The sequence below is a fragment of the Salvelinus sp. IW2-2015 genome, unplaced genomic scaffold, assembly GCF_002910315.2.
Source record: "Salvelinus sp. IW2-2015 unplaced genomic scaffold, ASM291031v2 Un_scaffold2661, whole genome shotgun sequence".
Taxonomy (NCBI): Eukaryota; Metazoa; Chordata; class Actinopteri; order Salmoniformes; family Salmonidae; genus Salvelinus; species Salvelinus sp. IW2-2015.
The window spans coordinates 119,771-127,576 of NW_019943967.1; the positions used below are offsets into that span (position 1 = coordinate 119,771).

Here is a 7,806-nt window from a genome sequence, read left to right on the forward strand (position 1 = left end):
TCGGAGGATACTGGTCGGTAACTACTCGACCGGGTGGGAGCGGTTGGTGTAATCGACCGGTCGGGAGCAGTGGTAACTCGACAGGCGGGAGCTGCTCGGTGTGTGGTAACTCGACAGGGGAGCGGTGGTACTTCGGACGGGCGGTGGCTAAACTGCAGGTGGGGGTAACTCGACCAGGGGAGCTGTGGTACCTCGCCGGGGGAGCGGTAACCGACCGGGGACGGTTGGGTAAACTTCGACCAGGGGTAAGCCGGATGGTAACTCGTACCGGTTGGGGCGGTGGGCTTAAACTACGACCGGTTGGTACTCGAGTGGGAGCGGGTTTGGGTACGTGGTAATTCAAACGGGGGGAGGTCGTTTTTGATGTGTGTGGAACTCGACCGGTGGTGAGCGGAGTGGTAACTCGGACCCCGGGGGGACGCGGTGCGTAACTCAACCGGGGGAGCTGGTGGTAACTCGACCGAGGGGAGCTGAGGTGGGTACTCGACCGGGGGGCCTGGTGGTAACTCGTATGCCGGGGGGAGCGGGGATATCTCGAGGGGAGCTCGGTGGTTCAACTCGACAGCGGGGGTATCGGCGTGTAATCTCGACCAGTGGGAGCGGTGGTAACTCGACCGGGGGGAGCAGGTGTGAACGTCGACACGCGGGGAGCGCAGTGGTAACTCGGAACCGGGTGGGAGCGGTTTGGTATGTCGACAGGTGAGGGAGCAAGTTGGTAACTCGCACCGGGAGCTGCGTGTAACCGAACCGGGGGTTCGGTATGGTAACATCGATTCCGGGGGGAAGCTTTCGGTGGTAACTCGTCAGGGAGCGTTGGTAACTCGGACTCAGGGGCGGGGTTTGGGAACTCGACCGGGGGGTTGAGCGGCTTGGTAGAACTCGACAGGGGGATTGTTGTATGTGATGCATTGTACCTTCGTCTCCCTTTCTCTGTGGCCAGGCTTCTCACCTAACGTTACCTCTTCCTTATCGTTCAGGGGATGTGATGCTGTAACCTTCTCACCCCTTTCTCTGTAGCCAGGCTTCTCACCTAACGTTACCTCTTCATGGCTACAGATGTGAGTGCCATGGGGCGGTAATTATTTAGGCAGGTTACCTTCGCTTCCTTGGGCACAGGGACTATGGTGGTCTGCTTGAAACATGTAGTTATTAGAGACTCGGTCAGGGAGAGGTTGAAAATGTCAGTGAAGACACTTGCCAGTTGGTCCGCGCATGCTTTGAGTACACGTCCTGGTAATCCGTCTGGCCCAGCGGCTTTGTTTAACCTGTTTAAAGGTTTTGTTCACATTGGCTACCGAGAGCGTTATCACACAGTCATCCAGAACAGCTGGTGCTCTCGTGCATGAATCAGTGTTGCTTGCCTTGGAACGAGCATYAAAGGCATTTAGCTCGTCTGGTAGGCTCGCGTCACTGGGCAGCTTGCGTCTGGGTTTCCCTTTGTAGTCCGTAATAGTTTTCAAGCCCTGCCACATCTGACGAGCGTCCGAGCCGGTGTAATAGGATTCAATCTTAATCCCGTATTGACGCTTTGCTTGTTTGATGGTTCGTCTGAGGGCATAGCGGGATTTCTTATAAGCGTCTGTATTAGTCTCCCGCTCCTTGAAAGCGGCAGCTCTACCCTTTAGCTCAGTGCGGATGTTGCCTGTAATCCATGGCTTCTGGTTGGGATATGTACATACAGTCACTGTTGGGATGACGTCATCGATGCACTTATTGATAAAGCCGGTGACTGAGGTGGTATACTCCTCAATGCCATTGGATGAATCCTGGAACATATTCCAGTCTGTGCAAAACAGTACTGTAGTGTAGCATCCGCGTCATCTGACCACTTCTGTATTGAGCGAGTCACTGGTACTTCCTGCTTTAGTTTTTGCTTGTAAGCAGGAATCAGGAGGATAGAATTATGGTTAGATTTGCCAAATGGAGGGCAGGGGAGCTTTGTATGCATCTCTGTGTGTGGTCTAGGATTATTTTTTTCTTCTGGTTGCACGTGAAATGCTGGTGAAAATTTGGTAAACGTGATTTAAGTTTCCCTGCATTAAAGTCCCCGGCCACTAGGAGCGCCGCTTCTGGGTGAGCATTTTGTTCTTTGCTTATGGCCTTATAGAGTTGTTTGAGAGCGGTCTTASTGCCAGCTTCYTTRTGTGGTGGTAAATAGYRGYCTARGAATAATATAGATGAGAACTCTCTTGGTWGATAGMYTGGTCTACAGCTTATCATAAGGTACTCTACCTCAAGTCTCACCTTGTGACCCGTTCCACACATCTGTTGTTTGTTATGTAGACTAGGGTAGTGGATCTTTGCTATAAAAGATTTTAGTGTGTCGTGGCTCTCAACGAGTCATCTGAGGGGGTGGTTCGTCGACCAGCCATCGCTATTGCAGAGCTCTCACTAATAAATATTCAGTTTAAGTATAACTCTGACTTGTGTGATAAGTTTGTCTCTCCTCATTTGATAATACAGAAATGAACCACCACAGTGGCTGAAGGTTTGTGAGAGTGATCCTAAAGTGTTCATTCATGTACTCCYTTCAGTAAAAAAAAAAATGTATGAACACTTTAGGATCATTCTCCCAAACCTCCAGCCACGAACCATTCTCATCTTATTGAGTTASCACTACTGTAGAACAAACAAGTACAAAACACCCTTACGTGACGTAATCATTTGGCAACTTATAAAATGAACGTAGTCGTCACGTTGGTTTGGGGTCAATGATGTATATAAACCCTGGATTGCTGATGCTATGTATTGGGCCAATGAGAGGCTTTGAAGCCACAGGWCGGCCATATTGGTACTCGTCAGAAGAAGCAYTCCATATGAATGAATGGGATTCTGCAGTATTTAAATAACATGTTTCAACAACAAAATGAAATGTATTTAAGTGTTTTGTTTTAGTGGGGACYGTAGCATTACTACTCACTAAAAGTCATACTTAAGGAACATTTTTGTATATATATTTGTTAGTTTCGCTCYTATWATATAATTTAACAGTATGCATTAAGGTGTTTGTAATGGAATAAATGTGTGGGGGGAGGGAAACTAATGTAATACATTTTTCTAGAGCTTCTAGAATCTTCTTTACAATGGTTGGGGGAGAACCAAGATGGTGGCTCTGTGGCTTTGAGTCACTAGTGTATWCTGTATATAAACYATTGMCTACGTCTTTGAGAAGCACCCATTRTCTGCTTRTCATATCTGGAGTGCTTCTGCTTTTAAGTGAAATTTGTCGTCCGTTGTACCACGGACACAAATATGAACATTCTGTAATATTAATGACAGGAAGTAAGGAGGGTGTCGGTTTACAGCTACCGCTCTTTGATGTTACGCTTTGATCTTCCATCCGTGTGTGTGTGTGTGTGTGTGTGTGTGTGTGTGTCGTTCCTTTAAAAATAATTATATGCATCAGCGAGAACCTTAATTGTCATTTAAGTTCAAATTAGTCTCGTCGCGTTGATTTAATAGCTTTAGTGTCGAGCCGTTGCATACGATAAGGACAAAGACAAACACAATGATCTCGTAATCACTACTGCCAAATGTAAAGTGATCTGAAATGACTAACGTGCGCTGTTGTTCTTCTGAGGTAAACAATAATAAACATTGGGGATGTTGGTTCAGAAGATGGAACATGTCTATGTTCTATGATTAGCTAGMTAAGGCTATCGTGTTTCATTACGTTCTCTGCTACTTTATGCGTTAGTTGATCCAACCTTTTTTTGTTTAACCGGGTAAATTATTGCGAACACATGATTATTATTATATTTTTTTTTTACAATAGTAACCTGACCATGGTGGTTAATTACATCATCGTACTTATCGATCCATTTCTTCACGGAATATTCTCCGATAGGAAAATGACCGTGTGAAATGAAGACGTGAAACGTTGGATGTTGTCAAATTTCCCTTTCAGAAAGAAGCTGCCCGTTCTGACAGGAGGTGTAAAAAAAAAATTTACCACGAACAAGGAGATCAAATCCTGTTRTTTTGGAGGGTTGTTTAGGAAACGGTCCCATCTGCCCTTTTGAAACCCTAGAATTTACCACTGGACTATTTCCTATATAGTGCACTACTTTTCACCAGGTCCCATAGGGCTCTATGTAGGGAATAAGGTGCCATTTGGGATGAAACTGGGGAGGAGGAGTAGTCAGCATTCATTCTCACTCCAATCACCTTTTTTCCCCCAGTTGAAAATGGATGTCCAGAGCCCCTGCCTACATCCATCATTTAATTTACTGAGGTGCCTCATGTCATGTTAGACGATGTCAAGTCCATCCGTATCAAAAAATCTTCCCGTAGCGATGTAAATGGGGTATAGGGTCTGATCGGTGTAATTGGCAGTTCTACAACATGTGAAGTTGTTAAATTATCGTTTTAAAAATGCATGGTTAATACTGAGGCCAACCGGATCTTTCTTTGGGGCTTTTTGTTGACACACGGTATGCAATTACATTGAATAATGTGCCAAGCTTTAAGCCCGGCAGGCAGTATCCGTTAAATTATGTTATATATTCCATTTACGTGTCAATGTATAGGATCATAGTAGAGTTCTCATGATTACATTATGAAACGTACCAGTGATGTGGACTACACTAACCAGGGATGTGGGACTACACTAACCAGGGATGTGGGACTACACTAACCAGGGATGTGGGACTACACTAACCAGGGATGTGGACTAACACTAACCAGGGATGTGGGACTACACTAACCAGGGATGTGGGACTACACTAACCAGGGATGTGGGACTACACAACCAGGGATGTGGGACTACACTAACCAGGGATGTGGGACTACACTAAACAGGGATGTGGGACTACACTAAACAGGGATCTGGGCTACACTAACCAGGGATCTGGGACTACACTAACCAGGATGTGGGACTAACCAGGGATGTGGGACTAACCAGGGATGTGGGACTACACTAACCAGTGATGTGGGACTACACTAACCAGGGATGTGGGACTACACTAACCAGGGATGTGGGACTACACTAACCGGATCTGGGACTACACTAACCAGGGATGTGGGACTACACTAACCAGGGATGTGGGACTACACTAAACAGGGATCTGGGACTACACTAACCAGGGATGTGGGACTACACTAAACAGGGATCTGGGACTACACTAACCAGGGATGTGGGACACACTAAACAGGGATCGAGACTACACTAACCAGGGGTGTGGGACTACACTAACCAGGGATGTGGGACTACACTAACCAGGGATGTGGGACTACACTAACCAGGGATGTGGACTACACTAACCAGGGAGTGGACTACACTAACCAGGATGTGGGACTACACTAACCAGGGATGTGGGACTACACTAACCAGGGTGTGGACTACACTAACCAGGATGTGGACTAACCAGGGATGTGGACTACACTAAACAGATGTGGAAACTACACTAAACCAGGGATTGTGGACTACACTAACCAGGGATGTGGGACTCACAAACAGATGTGGACTACACTAACCAGGGATGTGGGACTACACTAAACAGGATGGTGGACTACACTAACCAGGGATGTGGGACTACACTAAACCAGGATGTGGGACTACACTAACAGATGTGACTACACTAACCAGGGATGGTGGGACTACTATACCAGGGACTGTGGACTAACCAGGGATGTGGGACTACACTAACCGATGTGGACTACACTAACCAGGGATGTGGACTACACTAACCAGGGATGTGGACTACACTAACCAGGGATGTGGGGACTACACTAAACAGGGATGTGGGACTACACTAACCAGGGATGTGGACTACACTAACCAGGGATGTGGACTACACTAACCAGGGATGTGGGACTACACTAACAGGGATCTGGGACTACACTAACCAGGATGTGGGACTACACTAACCAGGGATGTGGGACTACACTAACCAGGGATGTGGGACTACACTAAACAGGGATGTGGGACTACACTAACCAGGGATGGGACGTACTAAACCAGGGATGTGGACTACACGAACCAGGGATGTGGGACTACACGAACCAGGGATGTGACTACACGAACAGGGATGTGGACTACACTAACCAGGGATGTGGGAACTACACTAACCAGGGATGTGGGACTACACTAAACAGGGATGTGGGACTACACTAAACAGATGTGGAACTACACTAACCAGGGATTGTGGACTACACTAAACAGGGATGTGGGACTACACTAACCAGGGATGTGGGACTACACTAACCAGGATGTGGGACTACACTAAAACAGGGATGTGGGACTACACTAACCAGGGATGTGGACTACACTAACCAGGGATGTGGGACTACACTAAACAGGGATGTGGGACTACACTAAACAGATGTGGACTACCACTAACCAGGGATGTGGGACTACACTAAACAGGGATGTGGGACTACACTAACCAGGGATGTGGGGCTACACTAACCAGGGATGTGGGACTACACTAACCAGGGATGTGGACTCACTAACAGGATGTGGACTACACTAACCAGGATGTGGGACTACACTAACCAGGATGTGGGACTACACTAAACAGGGATGTGGACTACACTAACCAGGGATGTGGGATACGGATGGGGACTACACTAACCAGGGATGTGGACTTACACTAACCAGGGATGTGGGACTACACTAACCAGGTGATGTGGGACTACACTTACCAGGGATGTGGACAATAGCACTAAACAGGATGTGGGACTACACTAAACAGGGATGTGGGACTACACTAAAACAGGGATGTGGGACTACACTAACCAGGGATGTGGGACTACACTAAAACAGGGATGTGGGACTACACTAACCAGGGATGTGGACTTACACTAAACAGGGATGTGGGACTACACTAACCAGGGATGTGGGGGACTACACTAACCAGGGATGTGGGACTACACTAAACAGGGATGTGGGACTACACTAAACAGGATGTGGGACTACACAAACAGGATGTGGGACTACACTAACCAGATGTGGGACTACCACTAACCAGGGATGTGGGACTACACTAACCAGGGATTGTGGGACTACACTAACCAGGATGTGGGACTACACTAACCAGGATGTGGGACTACACTAACCAGGGATGTGGGACTACACTAACCAGGGATGTGGGACTACACTAACCAGGGATGTGGGACTACACAACCAGGATGTGGGACTACACTAACCAGGGATGTGGACTACACTAACCAGGGATGTGGGACTACACTAACCAGGGATGTGGGACTACACTAAACCAGGGATGTGGGACTACACTAACCAGGGATGTGGACTACACTAACCAGGGATGTGGGACTACACTAACCAGGATGTGGGACTACACTAACCAGGGATTGGGACTACACTAACCAGGGAATGTGGGACTACACTAACCAGGGAGTGGGACTACACTAACCAGGAGTGTGGACTACACTAACCAGGGATTGTGGGACTACACTAACCAGGGATGTGGGACTGACACTAACCAGGATGTGGGACTACACTAACCAGGGATGTGGGACTACACTAACCAGGGATGTGGGACTACACTAACCAGGGATGTGGGACTACACTAACCAGATGTGGAACTACACTAAACGGCGATCAGAGGAGCAAAAGGCTTCCTTCTGGCTTTAGTATAGTTCAAGGAGATCTCATTGCATTACTACTGGCTGGTACCCAGGGCCTGCCATGGTCTAATGACTTGACATTCTGTCACATCCGTATTCTCACATCAGCATCGACCAACTGAGGACTTATTACTGAGGATTTATTTCTCACCAGTGCGATTTACATGGTCCCACTTGTCTGAGAAATTTGGTTGCTCTTTTCTTGTGTTTTGTTCT

The 7,806-nt window shown here is 47.5% G+C and overlaps 1 protein-coding gene across 1 annotated transcript in view; it reads left to right on the top strand.

The window, feature by feature from the left end:
- Positions 1 to 7,806, top strand: part of parga (poly (ADP-ribose) glycohydrolase a) — a 100,117-nt gene that overhangs the window by 88,264 nt on the left and 4,047 nt on the right. The window lies entirely within an intron of this gene.